Here is a 21,720-nt window from a genome sequence, read left to right on the forward strand (position 1 = left end):
GGATTTATTATCACAGCCTGATGTGCTTCAAATTGTGAGTCAGGGCCGTGCCAACACGGTAAGCGAGGTAAGCATGGCAGGGGGGCGCTTCCCTCTGGGGGGCGCCGCCGCACTATGCTCACTTCGCTCGCCCTCCCCCCAACATCCCTTTTCTTTTTTTTTCTTTTTAAATTTACCTCCGTAGCAGTTCCGGCAGCGCAGCGTCAGTGAAGGAGGCGGCGCTCCCGACGTCGCTAGCCTTCCCTTCGCTGTGTTCCGCCTTCTTCTGACGTCATGACGTCAGAAGAAGGCGGAACACAGCAAAGGGAAGGCTAGCGACGTCGGGAGCACCGCCTCCTTCACTGATGCTGCGCTGCCGGAACTGCTACAGAGGTAAATTTAAAAAGAAAAAAAAAGAAAAGGGATGTTGGGGGGAGAGAAGAGAGCGGGCAGTTGAACAATGGGAGCGGGAGGGCAGGGGAGAGACGAGAGCATGGATGTGAGGGGGGGGGGGGTCATGGAAGGGAGAGAGGGGAATTGCTGGAAAAGGATGAATGGAGGGGGCAGGGGACAGAGGAGCATGGATGGGCATGGATTGGGAGGGCAGGGCTCAGGGAGAGAGGGGAATTGCTGGAAAAGGATGAATGGAGGGGGCAGGGGACAGAGGAGCATGGATGGGCATGGATTGGGAGGGCAGGGCTCAGGGAGAGAGAGGAATTGCTGGAAAAGGATGAATGGAGGGGGCAGGGGACAGAGGAGCATGGATGGGCATGGATTGGGAGGGCAGGGCTCAGGGAGAGAGGGGAATTGCTGGAAAAGGATGAATGGAGGGGGCAGGGGAAAGAGGAGCATGGATGGGCATGGATTGGGAGGGCAGGTCTCAGGGAGAGAGGGGAATTGCTGGAAAAGGATGAATGGAGGGGGCAGGGGACAGAGGAGCATGGATTGGGAGGGCAGGGCTCAGGGAGAGAGGGGAGTTGCTGGAAAAGGATGAATGGAAGGGGCAGGGGACAGAGGAGCATGGATGGGCATGGATTGGGAGGGCAGGGCTCAGGGAGAGAGGGGAATTGCTGGAAAAGGATGAATGGAGGGGGCAGGGGACAGAGGAGCATGGATGGGAGGGCAGGGCTCAGGGAGAGAGGAGAAATTGCTGGACATAGAGGGGAGGGAAGAAAGATGAAGGAGATGAAATGAGGGAAAAGGAAGAGAGGAGAAAAACTGCACATGGATGAAGAAAATAGGCAGAAGCTGAGGACCAGAAATGAAGAAGAAAGGAGGAAAGGAAAGAAATAAATGGAAAGGAAGCCCTGGAAATGGAGTTAAGAGGACAGATAGCAGCAGAATCAGATACTGGGCCAGCATGATCAGAAAAAGAAAGTCACCAGACAACAAAGGTAGAAAAAAATCATTTTATTTTCATTTTAGTGTTTGGAATATGTCCACTTTGAGAATTTACATCTGCTATCTTATTTTGCAATGTATAGCAATTTGTTTCTAAGAATATTGCTGACAATTCCTGTCAGTGTGGCAAGTGGTGAGCGGTCATTTTCACGGGGGGGGGGGGGGGGGGCGCCACTGCCGCCAACTGATAGTCTGCGGGGGGGGGGGGGGGGGGGGCGCCAACTGGTAGTCTGCAGGGGGCGCCAGAGACCCTAGGCACGGCCCTGTTGTGAGTCTCTGTTTATGATTTATGTTATCTTCCTTCTGCATCCCTAGCCATCCAGTCCAGCATATCTCCTCTGTGTCATTATCGTTATCCTCTCCCCATGTTCAGTAATCAAAATATGTTTACTGTAGAGGAAATGAAAGACAGGAATCATATAACACAGGTATAAGCAACAAACATTTTTCAGAGTAAAAAATGTTCTAGAACAAAAGGCTATAGTATGAGGCTCCAAAGGATTGAAACAACATAAGTAACTAATAGTTAATGGAAAGGGTGGGAGATGCATAGAAAGAACTGAGTGGAGGAGTGGCCTAGTGGTTAGGGTGGTGGACTTTGGTCCTGGGGAACTGGGGAACTGAGTTTGATTCCCATTTCAGGCACAGGCAGCTCCTTGTGACTCTGGGCAAGTCACTTAACCCTCCATTGTGCCATGTAAGCCGCATTGAGCCTGCCATGAGTGGGAAAGCGCGGGGTACAAATGTAAAAAACAAAAAAACTGTTAGAGGAGGTGTAGAGAAAAAAAATGGTAATGGAATACAACAGGGTGAATGGTCTGGAACATAGCTCAAGCACTTCCTTTCAGACTCCAGAGTAGCAGGGTTGTTCTCCATCCCCCCCCCCCCCCTTCCAGGCAGCCTGTAGAGAAGAGGAGGACAGGGAGTGAGCCTGTGCAGAGCAAAGAATAGTAATTCTACTTTCTAATCCAGCCCTTCTTCTCCTGCCCTTGGTCCGCATGCCTCCTCCCCCGGCCAGTGGTGTCTGCAGACAGAAATATTTGAGATGGCAACAGGGAGGCAAGCCAGGTAAGAGAGAGTGAGTGAGTGTTTGTTTGTGTGTGTGTGTGTCATATTGTCTTTATTGAAACTTGCAACAAGACAAAACAAGCATATAAACAAGCAATAAAACCTGCTAACTAATACATAAAGAAAACCTTACTGGCCAACCCCCCCAACCATCCCACTCAGGGAGGCAGAAATGAAAAACCCCTCCAATGCCTTGCCCATAGTCCAGAACAATGCTCCCTCTCCCTCACTGCCAGCTGCTGGACAAAATGTACCACATCCCCTCTCACCTCCTGTATAGACAGCCACTTCCGATATAATGAAGTTTGGCAGTGTGCCTGCCACAGGAAGTAACAGAGGGCTGCAGCGATGATATACAGTGTCTCCCTACACCACCCCTTTCGTCCTTTGGGAAACCCTCCATAGGCCCATTCTGCATAGGATAGCTGGTGGAAGAGGGATCCCTAATTGGCGGGCTACTGCCTGACAGACTTGTTGATTGAACGGGCACTTGAGGAGGAAGTGGTCCATTGTTTCATCCTCCGTCACGCACTCCCCCCCTCAGGCACTTACAATCATCACTGTTCCTATTTTTCATGTTAGCTCGATCATAAAGCCAGCTGTGGAAGGTCAGCCAGGCCACGTCCGTGAACTTCCGTGGCAGGCGTGACGAATTGAGGAAAGCCAGACCTTCCTCCTGTATTGGACCTGGGCAGTCCTTCGAGGCTAGACGTGTTGAAAAGTGTGTCTGAATAATGCGGCATTGTAGCTGCCTCCTGTCCTCCTTCTGGATTTCCTGTACTGTGATACCCCATCTCTTCACCAATCTCAACAGAGGTGAGATGTACTGTGGCAAGTATGCTGCCTTCCCTTGCAGGGGCATTGCCTGACCTCCCCTCACCCAATCCCTCAAGTACCGCTGAAGCCAGGAGGCCATGCTGTCTGCCCACGCTGGCCTCTCTTCCCACAAGACCCCTCCCAGATTTTGTTGGAAAAAGAAACAACTAAGATGTACCACGGGGTTGACCATTCCCAACCCCCCCTCCCTTTTGGGCAAATATGTCACCTCCCTCCAGATAATATTCATCCTGTTCCCCCACAGCTGTTGGAAAAACAAGCTGTATACTCTGGCGTGTAACGATATAGGCAGTAAACAGACCTTGGATATGAACAGGAGAAGGGGTATCAGATAGGTCTTAATGACATGCAGTTTTTCCACGAACTTCAACTTATATGATTTCCACTGTGCCACCCTTTTCTTGACTCTCCTCAGCGCCTTCTCCCAGTTGACAATGTCATAGTCTTGTCTGCCTACCCAGAGACCCAGGATCCGTACTTCATCCCTTGCTGCTGGGTACTGAACTGGAAGTTTGAAAGTTGGTCTGCCCTGTCCTACCCAAATTGGGGCGCTCTTATCCTGGTTTATCCGGGCACCCGCAGCCTGTGTGTAATCTGCCATCCAGGTCTGAACTTGCTCGGCTTCCTCCTTGCTACTGATCACTATTGTGACATCATCTGCGTTGGCGACACATCACCATGTGTGTGAACCCAAAAAGATGCCATCTAGTTCACCGCTAATCCCTCCGCTCAACCTTCTGAGGAATGGATCTAAGGAAAGGACGTACAGCAAGGGGCTGAGGGGGCACCCCTTCCGTACCCCTGACATCACTGCAAAGCTGTTGCCCACCTAGCCATTTATCAGAGTGCTGCTCCTTGCATCGCGATACAAAGTCTGGCTCCACCCTATAAACCGGTTGGGTATCCCATAGCACCGGAGCACTAGCCATAGGTACTCCTGGTACACCCTGTCAAAAGCCTTAGACTGATCAAGGGTCAGCAAATACTTTCCCCTTGTCCCACCTTGACTACTTTCCACTATTTCACGGATGGTACAGACTGTTTCCATTGCCCCTTTCCACTTGACCGAGCAAAACTGTGCTGGAAACAAGAGACCACCCACTGCCCCAGCCAGATGGTTGTAAATAATCCTGGCCATTATTTTCCTATCTACATTCAGAAGACTTATGGTTCTCCAGTTCTCGATAAGTTCCATATTTCCCATCTTCGCGAGGAGAACCAAAATGGAACACTGCTGTGAAGGGGCCAAATGCCCATAATGGAATCAGGACCACCCGGAATTTTTTGTAGAACTCCAGGGTCAGCCCGTCGGGACCTGGAGTTGTGCGTGCTGATAGTGTATCAATAGCATCATCTACCTCCCCTGTGGTAACGGGCCTGAGCAGTTGTTCCATCTCCCCTTCCGAAACCTTTCCCAAGCTTGGGGCACTCTGCACGTATGATAGCATGAAGTTAGAATCCAAGCTCTTTTTCCCCCACAATTGGGTGTAATACCGAATGATCCTGACCTCGATTGAACGTTGGTCCATCAATCGCTGTCCTGCTTCATCTCTCATAGCATAGATGACCTTGTGTCCCACTGTTACCTTAGAATTCTGGAAAGGGTCCAGGGAATACCAATGCCCATATTCTCTTTCCAGAAGCAAAGAAGCGTATCGATCATATTGCAACATCCTCAATTGGGCCTGCAAAGCTTCTATCTCTCCCTTCTCCAGTTGGTTGGAGACCGCGTGGTCCAATTGCTTGCGAAGACGACAGCACCGTGCCTGTAACCCCTGACTCTGCTTCCTGGCTAGGGACCAGAAAAGGGCCTTGACTCGCCCCTTTACCATGTCCCACCAGGCTCCCTTATCATCCATCACCTCCCATAGTGTTTCTTGGTCTGCTAAAAAGCCCTCAAAGACTTGTCTATTCTCCTCTACTTCTATTTATTTATGAATTTTGCATTTAACACACAAGCAATAACTTGCACAAGTAACATAAGAAAAATCGATTAAGGCATTTCTGTAGGAAAAACAATTGAATTCTCTTCTTAGACCACTAAAAGAAGGGAAAGGGAGGGCCCAGAAAGTTGAGAAGAACATATTATTCACAAAAATTCGAAATAAAAAAGAACAAAGGCCTGGACGTAAGCTGCGGTTATACTTTACTCTCATTTCTTCCACCTGGGGATCACTGGGCAATTTTCTTTAAATCAACAAAACTCTTAAGCTGTTCCGGATCATAAAAAGTATACTTAATACCCTTATATTTTAACAAACATTTACAAGGATAGGATAATAGGAAACTAGCTCCTAATAGTTTAGTCTCTTCTCTCAATGCTAGAAATTTTCTACGCTTATCTTGAGTCGTTCTTGTTACATCTGGGTATATCCAAACACGAGCACCTAGGAATTCTTTTAAGGCATTTCTAAAGTACAATTTAAAGATAGAATTAACATCTCTTTCAAAAACAAAAGATACCAACAGAGCAGAACGTGTTTGGACTTCCATCAAAGTCTGTTCCAAGAATAAAGTCAAATCTTGTAATCCAGTAGATTGTACTACTTGTTTCTCTGATTTTCTCTTTTGCTCCTCTGTTTGCGGTATTGGGAGGTAATATAACTTGTTAATCGGAGGAATCATATCAGAGGAGAAATTGAGAATCTCAGTCAGATATTTTTTAAAAAGTTCAAGAGCACTCAATTCTTGGATCTTTGGAAAATTTACAATTCTCAAGTTAAGTCGTCTATTAAAATTTTCCAGCTGGTCTAATTTATTATGCAAGATAATTTTGTCCTTAATCAAACTCTCCGTCACATTTTTTAAAGTATTAATATCTCGTTGAAAATCATTTCTTTGAGAGTTTACCTCTTGACGTACTTTTTCGATTGATTCATTGAGGGAGTCAACTTTAGCCACCAGGGAAGTTGCTTCTGAGGCAGTTTTAAGAGTAGTTTTATTCAAATGCTGCAACATTGCCCAGATACTACCCAGGGTCACCTCTGTGGGAGTCGAAAGCTCCTGATGTACTTCCACTGCAGCCGTTCCAGGCGAGGCGCCGTCCAAGGAGTAATTCTCGGCGCCACTTTCAGACGTCATTGAGAACTCCGTCTCAATCCTGGACTCTGCAGGGCACGGAGGGGGATTAAGATCGGGCGAGGAAAGAGTGGTTTCGTGCCCCAGGGGAATCGTCGCTTCACCGATCGTTCCCGTTGCAGGGCTCCTCAGCTCCTTTTCCCGCGGCGTACTTGCAGTGAAGCTCTCGAGAGTCGTCTGGACTAATCGGGCAGGTCGAACTACGGACGGCAAATGTTTGACCACCCCCTTTCGCTTGGTATGTGGCATTTTAGAGAATAAGGTAAGAAAAAAGAAATGGTTAAGTATTGAATATATCAATGAACTTGCGGAGCTACTGTTAGAAATATGCAATCTGTCCCTAAAATCGAGTGTAGTACCGGAAGACTGGAGGGTAGCCAATGTTACTCCGATTTTTAAGAAGGGTTCCAGAGGAGATCCGGGAAATTATAGACCGGTGAGTCTGACGTCGGTGCCGGGCAAGATGGTGGAGGCTATTATTAAGAATAAAATTGCAGAGCATATACAAAAACATGGACTGATGAGACAAAGTCAGCACGGATTTAGTGAAGGGAAGTCTTGCCTCACCAATCTAATGCATTTTTTTGAGGGGGTAAGCAAACATGTGGACAATGGGGAGCCGGTTGATATTGTATATCTGGATTTTCAGAAGGCGTTTGACAAAGTGCCGCACGAAAGACTCCTGAAGAAATTGCAGAGTCATGGAATCGGAGGTAGGGTATTATTATGGATTAAGAACTGGTTGAAAGATAGGAAGCAGAGAGTAGGATTGCGTGGCCAGTATTCTCAGTGGAGGAGGGTAGTTAGTGGGGTCCCGCAGGGGTCTGTGCTGGGTCCGTTGCTTTTTAATGTATTTATAAATGACCTAGAGATGGGAATAACTAGTGAGGTAATTAAATTCGCCGATGACACAAAATTATTCAGGGTCGTCAAGTCGCAGGAGGAATGTGAACGATTACAGGAGGACCTTGCAAGACTGGGAGATTGGGCGTGCAAGTGGCAGATGAAGTTCAATGTTGACAAGTGCAAAGTGATGCATGTGGGTAAGAGGAACCCGAATTATAGCTACGTCTTGCAAGGTTCCGCGTTAGGAGTTACGGATCAAGAAAGGTATCTGGGTGTCGTCGTCGATGATACGCTGAAACCTTCTGCTCAGTGTGCTGCTGCGGCTAGGAAAGCGAATAGAATGTTGGGTGTTATTAGGAAGGGTATGGAGTCCAGGTGTGCGGATGTTATAATGCCGTTGTATCGCTCCATGGTGCGACCGCACCTGGAGTATTGTGTTCAGTACTGGTCTCCGTATCTCAAAAAAGATATAGTAGAATTGGAAAAGGTACAGCGAAGGGCGACGAAAATGATAGTGGGGATGGGACGACTTTCCTATGAAGAGAGGCTGAGAAGGCTAGGGCTTTTTAGCTTCGAGAAGAGACGGCTGAGGGGAGATATGATAGAAGTGTATAAAATAATGAGTGGAATGGATCGGGTGGATGTGAAGCGACTGTTCACGCTATCCAAAAATACTAGGACTAGAGGGCATGAGTTGAAGCTACAGTGTGGTAAATTTAAAACGAATCGGAGAAAATTTTTCTTCACCCAACGTGTAATTAGACTCTGGAATTCGTTGCCGGAGAACGTGGTACGGGCGGTTAGCTTGACGGAGTTTAAAAAGGGGTTAGATAGATTCCTAAAGGACAAGTCCATAGACCGCTATTAAATGGACTTGGAAAAATTCCGCATTTTTAGGTATAACTTGTCTGGAATGTTTTTACGTTTGGGGAGCGTGCCAGGTGCCCTTGACCTGGATTGGCCACTGTCGGTGACAGGATGCTGGGCTAGATGGACCTTTGGTCTTTCCCAGTATGGCACTACTTATGTACTTATGTACTTATCAAGCTAAAGGAAGTCCAGGGAGCCTCGAGGAGCTCTAGCAAGCTACGTCCGCCATCTTGGCTCCTCCCCTATTCTCCTCTACTTCTAATAAGTTCGCACTCAGTTTCCAAAATCCTGGGCCTTTTTGCGCCCCTTTGCATATTGTTAAGACTGTGGAAACTAAGGCATGATCTGAATATTCTGTCCATCTATTGGGCTGCCCCTGAACCCTAGCCGACCCGCCTACAAAGAGCCAGTCAATACAGCTGTCCATGTCTCCCCTTCTAAAAGCAAACCCCTTGCCTCCCGCCACCTCCAGCCTTGCCTGTTTTACTATTGCTGCCAGCTGGAGGCTGTCATAACCCACCTGACGCTTGGACCCCTTTCTATCCGCTTGCTGTATGACCATATTAAAATCTCCTCCGAAACCACCAATTTGCTTGTATATAAATATGGTTTCACCTGGAGCAACAGCTGCTTGCGTTCCCATCTAATCTGGGGCCCATAAAAGTTGATGATTCGCACTGCTACCCCTCTGATTAAAACATCTAATACGACACACCTCCCCATCTCCACCTCTATTTCCCTCGTAACCTCCACTTCTCAGGTGGCAAAAAGAATTGCCAGCCCTGCGCATCTCTCTTTGGCCAGAGACCAGAACGAGGGCCCCCCTTTCCAATCTCTCTTGGCCCAGTGCAGGAGCTGCAAGGAATCCAAATGAGTCTCTTGCAACAGGATGCAGTCTACCTTGCACTGGGTCAAATCGTTAAAGGCGACAAATCTAGTTCTTTCTGCCTTTATGCTGGCTACATTCAGAGTAGCAAAGATTAAGGACAAGGCAGCCATGGTTTATTTCTTAAATTTCTTACCACTCTTCATCTCTTCACCGCAATCCCTCTTCACAGATATTCATGCCCCCATCATTTCTTCAGGATCCTCTATAATTTCTTCCAATTCCAAATCCTCCCACTCTGAGTCATCTTCCCCGGCTTTCTTTCTACCCTTCTTTTTCTTGGCTTCCTCTGGACCAGCACTTTCCCCTTTCACCCCTTCCTTACCCTCCTCTATTTCCTGTGTGAGGCCCTACGTTAAACTAGCAGGGTGTGATGCTAGACTTGGGGGTGACACTGCTAGCTCCTCTCTGTTGAATCTTCCAGATGATTCATTCCTCTCTCCCCTCCTTCCTCTTCTCCTCCAAAAACCTCCCTTTGGGGTGGATTCACCTTGAGATCACCCTCTCTGTCCCCTGACACCTGCAATGCTGCATATCGATTACTCTGGCTCTCCAGAATCTCTGTTCTCCCCACTTGGGCTATCCCTCTCCCCTCCTTTCTTAGACCCCCCTTCCCTCCATGTTTCCCTACCAGGGTCCATGCTTTCCCTTCTTCTCCCCCCTTCTCCCCATCTCCTTCTTCCATCCTTTCACTAATGCCCCTTCTTTAAATTTGATCCAAACCTGATGCCCTTTTCTCCCCCTTTCCCTTAGTGTCTGCCTCTGTGTGGATAGCGGTATTTGATTTCTCCATTAGTCCCTTTAACGCTTCCTGCTTCTATCCTTGTCTCCTTATAGCTTCTGTTTGTGTCAATTCCTCTCCCCTCCTCTTTCCCTCTGCCTGATTGTGCGATGCTTGTGGGCATTTGCTAAAAGAGTGCCCCAAGCCCCCGCATAGGTTACAGCGTATGGTAGTGCAGTCGTTGGTGTCATGATCTGTACTGCCAAATTGAGAGCACTTTAAAACTGTACAAGACATGCTTAAGTGATGGAAAGATCCGCACCTGTAGCACTGTCTGGGTTGCCCTGCATAAAAGCATTGAATTCGATCCCTTCCAATGTATGCGGCTGAAGGTATGTGTTGGGTGACATAGCCCACACACGGCTCAGGTCTGGTATGCTTAATGGGGTCCTAATTTTGGCATACCGTCCCAACCAGTAGGACAGGTCTGCAGGTGTGAGAGACTCATTACGTACCAATATGGTAATGTGGACTGCGTCCTGTCTACTGATGGGGACCGCCTTAACATCCACCCATCTACCTGATGCTGCACCTCTGTGTACTTTTCCCAAAACAAGTCCAATCCTCGCCCTGTTAAAAACTAATATCATGTTCATGGATTCCCACAGGGTGGATGCATGCATACAGATCTTCAGGGATAAATCCCAGGAAGAATACCATTCTTAAAACAACCTCTCTAGGTAGTGCTACCCCTGTGCCCACCCAATGCAGCTGGACAACATTTTGATGTTTTGGGGTAACACCGCTCCTGGGACCCCGCAACAGGCAAGAAAATGGATTTCCCCTTGTCCCTGTGTCTGACTCCTGCCTCCCCTCCTCCTCCCCTGTCTCTGCCCCTCCTCCCCGTACTACCCCCACTCCCTTCCCCAACATCCCCTTCTTGCCTTCCTTTCTTCCCCTTCTCTTCCCCTCCCTCCTGTCCCATGTCCACTAACCCCACTATGTTCAGTTCACTTGTGCTGTTTCTGTCTCTTCCCCCTCTGCAATGTCCTGCTTCCAGTCCTCTGCCAGTTGCTGCTGTTCCCAACCAGCACTCGCTCCCTTGCTCTGCAACTGTCCCACTCAGACCAGGTCTGGGATCCGCTTCCTCTTGTAGCTGACGCTCTCCACCATGCACTTTCCCCATACCTGTCATCGTCCCACTCGGACCTGGTCTGGGCTCCGCCTCCTGGTACAGCTGACACTCTCCTCCATGCACTTTCTCTGTATCTGGCACTGTCATACTTAGTCTGGGTCTTGGCTCTGCCTCCTGGTGCAACTGACACTCTCCTCCATGCACTTTCTCTGAATCTGCAGTGGCATAGGAAGGGCGGGGCGGTGGAGGCAGTCCGCCCTGGGTGCACGCTGCTGGAGGGTGCAGAGAGCAGCCCCATGCCTGTCAGCTCCGCTGGTTCCCTGCTCCCTCTGCCCCGGAACAGGTTACTTCCTGTTCTGGGGCAACACTGGCGCAAAGATGTGTGTGACAGTATATGCTGCATTTTGGGGGGAAATTGGTAATTTAAAAGTCAAGAGTTTTGGGTGCCTGCTGGCTGTGAAGAATTTATAAGCGCTGTAAATGTAGTTACTGTAAAATGATGTGACTTTATGTTGAGTAAACTAATTAAGGTGTTCTCAAATTTAATATGCACGCAGCTATGAATGCATGGTTAAAAAATGCCTGTGAAACTGGAGGAGAGTATTTTGGCAATTCCTTGGATATTCAGATAGTTACAATCACAGGGTAGAAGTTTCCACATGGACTGCTTTTCATTGTAATAGATGGGGTGAAGGTAACTGTGTTCAAAGAGAGGGGCATTTTCCATATGACGTCTAAGTCTGACTTTGGACGTTTTGCAAAAAACGTCCAAAATCTAAATAGGAAAGAAGGTCATTTTCGAAAAAGAAAAACTCTATCTTTTTTTTCGAAAATGATTTGGACATTTTGTGATTTGGACGGGTTTTTTTTGTCCATTTTCAAAAAAATAAAAACGTCCAAGTGCAAAACGCACAAAATCAAGCCATTGGGATGTAGGAGGAGCCAGTATTTTTAGTTTCAACACTTTTTATTGACGACAAGTCAAATAAACATTTACACAAAGATGGAAGCCATACAAAATAACATCTGTCATCATATTTTAACCATTTAACCCCCCCCAACTATTCTTTAACAACAAGTTTATTGATAATAATTCCAGTTACATATAGCCATTACTGTGAGCAATATAAACACATAAACAGCTTAACTGGTACAGCAATATCTCACTTCTGACTAACGTCATCAAATATTTTGCTTAACAGAACATTAATCCTCTCCCCCTTCCCCCCCTCCCTCCCTAGTTCCCCCTCCCCCCTTCCCCCAGGACATATGGAACTTCTGCATAAACTTCAGGATTCAAGGTCATCGTATTATGTTATATAATATATTATGTGAGAATGTGGGGATTCCCAAGGCGGTTCATAATAAGGCTACGGGCACGGGGTGCCAGGGCTTGGATATAATTCTTCCAGACCAGGTAAAACTCTTTTTGTTTCTTGAACCTCCGGGAAACATCCCGCAGTTCCATCAACAACAAGGCATGAAGTCTGTTACGCCATTGCCAATATGTAGGAGCTTCTTGTTTAACCCAATTAACCATTATACATTTTCCCTACTAAGCATGCTTTGTATATCATTAAGTTTTGGTGGGTCGCACCCACCCCTAGTATGACGTTTGCCCCCAAGAGGGCCTGTTCCGGTTTCAATGGAATATTGGTATGTTCCAGCCGTCCTATAAACCCAAGTATTTTTGCCCAAAACCGCTGGCTCTCTTGACACTCCCATAAAGCATGATAGAATGTACCAGGAGCCCGTTCACATTTCTCACAGATAGGAGACTCCACCCCTCCCATTCTATAAAGCCGCGTTTGGGACGTATATGCTCGAAAAAGCACCCTGCCTTGGCATTCTCTTAATTCTGCACTGGCTATGCGTCTGGGGATTTGTCTAAAGTTACTCAACAGCGTGTGTGGTGAAACCACCTTTTTAAGGTCTGCCAACCATTTCAGTGTAAGATGGGTCATAATTTTGTGCGTTTCACTTTGCAAAAGCCTGTGATGTAAGAGTGAGATTGATGGAGCTTCAGCAGTGGGCATTTCATACAGTTGTCAATCTTGCCAGGCACGTCCATAGCAAGGAACTGCTTGGGAATCCCTTTTATGTAATGGGAGAGCTGTTGATATGCAAAAACATCCATCCCTGAGATCTCTCCTATCTCTAATGCATTCAGTCTCCTAAGCTTACCGGAGGAGCCAGTATTTTTAGTAGACTGGCCCCCTGACATCCCAAGACAGCAATAGGACACCCTAGGGGGCACTGCAGTGGACTTCATAAAAAGCTCCCAGGTACACATCTCACCATTTTTCCCTTACCTTGTCTGTTGAGGCCCCCCCACCCCCACCCCAAAACCCACTACCCCCAGCTGTACACCACTACCATTGCCCTTACGGGTGAAGGGAGCCTCTATATGTGGGTACAGTGGGTTTCTGGTGAGTTTTGGAGAGCTCACAGTTTCCTCCACAAGTGTAACAGGTAGGGGGAGGTAGGAGGCTGGGTCCACTACTAGACTACTCTAGGGACCTGTATGCTATTCTAATGGACCTGCGTATAACATCTGAGGTTGACATAAAGGCTGGCAAGTAATGTTTTTCATCACATATTTGGAGGGTGGGAGGGGCTTAATGACCTCTGGGGGAATAATGGGAGATCACCCCTAATTCCCTTCAGTGGTCATCTGGTTATTTAGGGCACCTTTTTGTGCCTTAATCGTTATAAAAACAGGTCTAGTGTTACTACCCCTCTTGGCTGGACTTTAGTGGTGTGCTCCCAGATACCTGTTGTTGTAGTCGTGGCGAATACCCAGGAAACACACCGTTACAGCAGAGGGGGGTAGAACAAATAAACTAACCTCGTCCTTTACTCTCAAAGAATAAAGGAGGAAAAGAAGCTAAAATTGTTTCTGATATGGAAGAACCAAACTTTCAGATTTGCAAATGATCTTTTTCTTTATTGAATACAAATGCCAGCAAATTTTCATTCAAATAATCTCAAATTCAAAGTTAGTTTGTGGGCTTAATAGAACTACAATAATATATTCAACATTCAAATGTGGAACTACATTTATACCCTTTACTATTTATGTTTCTTTCAACAGAATCACCTCAAAAGGCAGAAAGGAACCTTTTCATATGAGTATTTAAATTGTCTTTTATCAAAATTAGATGTTTGTTGTTATTCTCCTTTCCTGGCTATTGATTTAAGAATTTGAGTCTTTATGTGTATTATTGATGTTTTTGCAGGGATCTCACTGGAACCAGAACACTTAGCCCAGGTCAGGTAAGTACGGATTCTTGGGTATTTGATGTTGTTCTTTTCCTTATTTTCCCTTAAAATGTTGGAAAAAAAACATATTTCTTTAAACACCCTTTGCAAATGTCACTTAGCTGTAGTTGAATTGATTTGGGTGACTTCTTTCTTGCGTTGGAGCTCAGCCGGAAACCCTGCAGAGGATAATTCACAGGTTTCTTCTTCCTAAACCTCACATTAATGAAATCAAGTAGGAGGCAAAATCCTAAGCTCCCTGTGCTTGTTCAGGAACTGACTCCACTCTGGTGACAATTAATCAGTTCTCAATACGGTGGCCACACTCTTTATTTGAAACAAAATAATTTACAGGATTACTCACTTCACAGCCTATTTCTCACTGTTAATTCCTTATTCTAAGCTGCTGCAGAAGGCTCTTGCACTCTATTCAGGGATCTTACACAGTAACACATTCCCTATTAAGATAGTAATACAACATTCCATCCTACAAACCTCATATAAATACATAACTTTACCCTGCATAGCTATCAAATCAATCTTGAGAATACAGCACACTCATACAAAAGCAGTGCTGGATTTTCTTTAATCTGCAGTCTGATTCCAAACCCTGCACTGATCACAGAACACTAACACACAACATACCTTTCACATAGACACAGCCTAAAGGTTTCCTTTTCCAAATAGCAAATTCACCTCAGTCCCCACTCTGTCACATTTTAAATCCTTTCACACTTTTTCCTGACATCCTTATAGTTTTTCTAATTTAGTACAATTACCAACCAGAGTCACAATCTCTCTTACTCTTACCAGTCACCCACAACCTATGTCTCAACTGTCCTCCACAGCAATTATACCTTCCCTAGCTAAAGCTTCAAACTATTTTCTTTCTTTCTCACAGACCACCACCAACACATCCTTTCACTCACAGTGCTTCAACCTTCTCTCCTCTCTCAGCTCAGGGGTTTCCCTGGCAACTCACACCACCCCCCAGAGGAACATCTGACATCCCTCAACCAATCAGCCTGTCAGCTAAAGCTGTTTTTTTTTCTTATCTGTTTTAGAATCTTGACTGTCCGAACTGAATCTCCATTTTGGCTTCCACTTCCCCCATAGAAGTTAATGCAAAACTTACTATATGTATGTCCTATTGTGGATTAAAAACTGGTTGAAGGATAGGAAACAGAGAGTGGGGTTAAATGGGCAGTATTCACAATGGAGAAGGGTAGTTAGTGGGGTTCCTCAGGGTCAGTGCTAGGATCGCTGCTTTTTAATATATCTATAAATGATTTAGAGATGGGAGTAACCAGCGAGGTAATTAAATTTGCTGATGACACAAAGTTATTCAAAGTCGTTAACTCACGAGAGGATTGTGAAAAATTACAGAAGGACCCTACGAGACTGGGAGACTGGCCGGCTAAATGGCAGATGACGTTTAATGTGAACAAGTGCAAGGTGATGCATGTGGGAAAAAAGAACCCGAATTATAGCTACGTCATGCAAGGTTCCACGTTAGGAGTTACGGACCAAGAAAGGGATTTGGGTGTTGTCGTTGATAATACACTGAAACCTTCTGCTCAGTGTGCTGCTGCGGCTAGGAAAGCGAATAGAATGTTGGGTATTATTAGGAAAGGTCTGGAGAACAGATGTGAGGATGTTATAATGCCGTTGTATCGCTCCATGGTGCGATCGCACCTTGAGTATTGTGTTCAATTCTGGTCGCCGCATCTCAAGAAAGATATAGTAGAACTGGAAAAGGTGCAGCGAAGGGCAACTAAAATGATAGCGGGGATGGGACGACTTCCCTATGAGGAAAGACTAAGGAGGCTAGGGCTTTTCAGCTTGGAGAAGAGATGGCTGAGGGGAGACATGATAGAGGTATATAAAATAATGAGTGGAGTGGAACAGGTGGATGTGAAGCGTCTGTTCACGCTTTCCAAAAATACTAGGACTAGGGGGCATGCGATGAAACTACAGTGTAGTAAATTTAAAACAAATAGGAGAAAATCTTTCTTCACCCAACGCGCAATTAAACTCTGGAATTCGTTGCCGGAGAACGTAGTGAAGGCGGTTAGCTTGGCAGAGTTTAAAAAGGGGTTGGATGGTTTCCTAAAGGACAAGTCCATAGACCGCTACTAAATGGACTTGGGAAAATCCACAATTTCGGGAATAACTTGTATAAAATGTTTGTATGTTTGGGTAGCTTGCCAGGTGCCCTTGACCTGGATTGGCCGCTGTTGGGGACAGGATGCTGGGCTCGATGGACCTTTGGTCTTTTCCCAGTATGGCATTACTTATGTAACCTGTACCCAAAACACCAAGAAACATTTTATAGTACAATCCCCACCTAATCATGGGTTATTCTTTTGTTAAAAAAACCATATTTCAGAAACACTAACTCTATTAAAAATTCCCAAACTAAATTTAAACCTTTTCCAGCCAGCACCAGCCACCAAAACCCCGAACCAGCCTCCCCAGAGCCCCAGGTAAAAAATAAACCATTTAATATATTTCTTACCATATATTAGACTAGCTCAAAACGTCTAAGTTTTAGTCCTGGAAGTTTTTATTTTGTTCCATTATGGCTGAAAAACGTCTAAGTCTTAGGAATGCCTAAGTCCCGCCCTGAACCCACCCCTGAAACGTCCCCTTGAGATTTGGACGTACTTCTGACAGACTTCATAGAAAAATGTCTAAAAATAGGTTTCGAAAATTTGGTGGCAGATTTGTAAGTGATGTTCACAGGAGGTGCTGTTTTGTTGAATGGCTACCCTCATTATGGGAGAGTCAGAATGGCAATTATAACATGATGTGCAAAAAAGAAGACTGCAAATTTTGCAGAAACATAGAAATATAGAAAAATGAAGGCAGACAAAAGACCCTCCCCCCCCCCCCCCCGATATTTAGCTGGAATTGATGATAATGCACCGCCCTATCCATATTTCAGGTCTGCCCAGTTATGCAATATTTATTTGTTTATTTAAATATATTTTTGTAGCACTGGAAATGACAGCTCTAGGGCTGGGAAGTACCACAGGGCAACGGAAGTACCACAGGGCTGCTGTGGTTGCCCTGTGGTACTTCCTGTTTAGTGAGCAGTAAGCCCGCATTGGGCTTACCACTGCTTAGTAAAAGGAGCCCTGGGTTTCTTGAGAAGCTATGTCTTGGTTCATTTCTTAAATGAAAAGATGCGTTACAGTTAGAGATTGTGTAGTGTATTGTTGCTCTAGAATGATTAATGCATATTTTACTCATAGAATTTCCTGAAGAGGTAGGTCTTTCTGAACTGGAGGTAGTTTGTGATGCTTCTTATGACTATGGGAATTGAGTTCCACCATTTTGAACTCAGGTAGCTAAATCCTGTCATGTAGGTGGACTTGTATAGTACGTTTTTGTAGTTGGGCATTGAGAGCGACAGGCCTGAAACAACTTGTAATTTTGAAGGAGAACCCTCTCCCCCTGACTGGAGGGGACAGTTGGCTATCCAAATGCCTATGGATAGTATAACAACTGAAGTATAGTTACTGTGAGATTCAGTGCAACCAACTTTATAAAACAATTTTAGTCTATCACAAGAACATTTTCGCTTTCATTTATTCACTTTTGGTGACCTCAGCAGTGCTCATTGCGCAAAACAAAACAAAAAACCATCACTCCCTCATTAAAGAAAAACAACAAAATGATTATCACCAAATTAATTCTAATAACCTACACACTATCCATAGGCGGTCGGTGGCCCAACTGTTTGGGGAGGCTAAAGGGGTGGGGCCAGGGGTGGAGCTTAAATCCATAATTGTCTGATAACACACAGAAAAAATAAATATATAAAAATAAAAGTCACAATTAATACCTTTTATTAAATTTAGATATTAGGTATGTATCATATGTTAAAGAATAAAGTGGTTGCTCAAAGCATATTCTAACCACAGTCACTCAACTGCAAAACACTATGCACAACTTTGTGCAAAAACACACTCAGAACCTTACTGTACCATAAATATTACACTGGGCAGAACCTAATACACCAACATACCATGACCCATACGGAAAATGCAGACCGTCAACAATATGAAACAAGGGATCATGATATTACAGTTCTCATGTAGAGCCACAAAACATCCTAATTCATGTTTAATGTGGGATAAAATGCCATACATAAGTAAATAAATATAAACTTTTAATGTTGAGCACCTGATTCTCAAAGTGGACATATTCCAAACACTATAATGAAAATAAAATGATCTTTCAAATACTTTTAAAACTTATTTTTAGCACTTTTAAAATTGCAGGGGTCAGTGCAACTGTCTTTGGTATGAAGTGCTCATGTGCAGGAATTCAGCCTAGTTAAATATCTCCATGGCAAACCAGGACAAGTCCAGCCAACCCCCCCCCCCCCCCCCCCCCCCCCCCCCCCCCCCCGCTCTGCTCTCCCAGCAGGTAATCAAATTACAACTGGTTACAAAAGGCTACAGAGGGCTTTCACTGCAGCTGCTGCTGTTTAAGATTGGACTCACCAGAGAACTATTACTACTACTATTTAGCATTTCTATAGAAACAGCTGATCCATCCTGCTGTGGCTGGGGAGGCGTGGAGGGGCATAATTGAACGAAAACGTCTATCTCCATGGGCGTTTATCTCCGAGAACGGGTCCATGAAGGGGCGGACCGAACTGTATTTTCGAAAAAAATAGACGTCCATGTTTTATTCGACAATTTGTGAGCTGGGCGTTTTTGTTTTTCAGTGATAATGGAAAATGAAAGCGCCCAGCTCAAAAACGAATAAATCCAAGGCATTTGTTCATGGGAGGGGCCAGGATTCGTAGTGCACTGGTCCCCCTCACATGCCAGGACACCAACCGGGCACCCTAGGGGGCACTTTTACAAAAAAAAAAAAAAAAGGTAAAACAGCTCCCAGGTGCATAGCACCCTTCCCTTGTGTGTTGAGCCCCCCAAATCCCCCTCAAAACCCACTGCCCACAAGTCTACCCCATTACTATAGCCCTAAGGGGTGAAGGGGGGCACCTACATGTGGGTACAGTGGGTTTGGGGGGGTTGGACGACTAAGCATTAAGCAGCACAATTGTAACAGGTAGGGGAGGGATGGGCCTGGGTCCACCTGCCTGAAGTCCACTGCACCCCCTAACAACTGCTCCAGGGACCTGCATACTGCTGCCAGGGAGTGGGTATGACATTTGAGGGTGAAAATAAAAAGTTGTGAAACATCATGTTTTGTGGTGGGAGGGGGTTAGTGACCACTGGGGGAGTCAGGGGAGGTCATCCCCGATTCCCTCTGGTGGTAATCTGGTCATTTAGGGCACTTTTTGGGGCCTTATTCGTGAAAAAACAGGGTCCAGGAAAAGTGCCCTAAATTCTAGCTACAAACGCATACTTTTTTTCCATTATCGGCGAAAGGCGCCCATCTCTCCTCGGCCGATAACCATGCCCCAGTTCCACCTTCGCTACGCCTCCGACATGCCCCCGTCAACTTTGTACGCTTCCGCGATGGAGTGCAGTTGAAAACGTCCAAAATCGGCTTTCCATTATACCGATTTATTCGTTTTTGTGAGATAAACGTCTATCTTCCGATTTGGGTCGAAATCTAGGCGTTTTTCTCTTTCAATTATAAGGTGGATAGCCTCCCCAAGCCTCTTATACCGGGCGCCTATGACACTATCCCTAATTCACCAAACACTAACCACCCCCCTCACAAACACCAACAACATACCCACAATAATTAACCTCTTCAGAATACCTACGCACAACACACCTCACCAGAACAACAACAATCAAAACAATGAAAAAACTACCCCACGAGGACAAACATGTCACAAAGGAAAGAAAGGACATAACAAATCTACACAACAAGAGAACAGACAACTTAAGAAAATCATCGCAACTACGAACATAAAAGACTCCTACCAAACAATTCAGGTGGGATACATAAACGCCAGATCAGTAGTAAATAAAACAACAACAATAACTGACTGGATCACGGCTGACAATCTTGACCTAGTACTCATCAGCGAAACCTGAATCCACGATCACAAGGACCCCATAATCCTAGAACTCTGCCCCCAGGCTACAAAATCACACTGGACAAGGAAAGAAAAAAAGAGGAGGTGGAATAGCACTAATCTATAGATTCCACTTCACCGTAACAACTGCTGAGTCTATAACACCAAAACTCAAAATTGCCTCAGTTAGAATCCACCATGCTAACCTGCTCGACCATCTAAACTTGGTCCTGTTTTATAGACCACCAGGAAATTGGCAAGAATACCAGTCAAACTTTATGGATTTTATATTGAATACATGTGTATCCAACTCCGACTTACTCATAATAGGGAACATAAACCTACACCTGGAAGACCCTAATGCAACCAATACACTTGACTGCAAAGACTTCCTACAACTATGGGACCTCAAATTGCCTAATATAGAAGCTACACATGTCAAAGGTCACACAATTGACCTCATTACACAAAAACTAGCCTTAGACTCAAAATACTAACAGATACAAAATGGATGGCCATACCATGGTCAGACCACCATAAACTAAACGTAGCCCTACAATGGCGGATAAAAGACACACAACCCAAGCAAGAAAGCACAACCTACACTACTAGAGGCCAGATCGATCCTGTTACTTTCTGGCAACAGATCTACAAAAATGAATGGTTAGCACAGACAGACTTCAAACACTATCTCCAAAACTGGGACGACAGATGCAGGAGCATACTTGACGAAATTGCACCACTACAAACAAGAACCACACGTAGATGCAGCTCAATACCTTGGTTCAATGAAGAACTGAAAAAACTAAAAACACAAGTCAGGAGACTCGAGCGCACATGGCAAAAAAATGAAAAATGAACATACACTTAAAGCTTGGAAACAAATGCAAAGAAAATACAAATATACAATAAGACAAACCAAAAGAGTATACTACAAAACCAAAATAGGACCAGACTACAAAGACGCACCTAAACTCTAGCAACTCGTGAATAAATTAATAGACACCACACCGGTCACCACAGCCAGCACAGACACCCCATCGGCAGATCAACTTGCCAAATACTTCAATGAGAAAATGATAAAACTCAGATCCACACTACCACTGAACACCACTGATCACGAAAAATTTATGGACTGCCTGGACCCTATTCCCGGTGTATACCCAGCAGATCAAACCTGGAATGACTTCGATTCACTAACCAAAGAAACCATAACTCAAGCACTCAACAAATTCTCCAAAACCCACTCCAAACTGGATATTTGCCCCAGTAGCCTAATAAGGCACGCCCCCAAATGCTTCATAACAGTCCTTACGTCACACCTGAACTTCATGCTAAAACATGGACTCCAAAACCCACCAAAAACCTACTATATCCAACCGCACACCATTACAATAGCCCTTATGGCTGCAGGTGTCACCTATATGTGGGTGCAGTGGGTTTTTGGTGAGTGTGGGAGGGCTCATGCTTTCCACCACAAGTGTAACACGTAGAGTACGATTTGGGCCTGAGTTGTCTTCTATACAGTGCACTGCACTGACTCCTACATTATTACAGGGGCCTGCATGCTGCTGTAATAGGACTGGCTATGACATCTGAAGCTGTCATAGAGACTGGTATTTACT

Source organism: Microcaecilia unicolor, chromosome 7 (assembly GCF_901765095.1).
Source record: "Microcaecilia unicolor chromosome 7, aMicUni1.1, whole genome shotgun sequence".
NCBI classification, from domain to species: domain Eukaryota; kingdom Metazoa; phylum Chordata; class Amphibia; order Gymnophiona; family Siphonopidae; genus Microcaecilia; species Microcaecilia unicolor.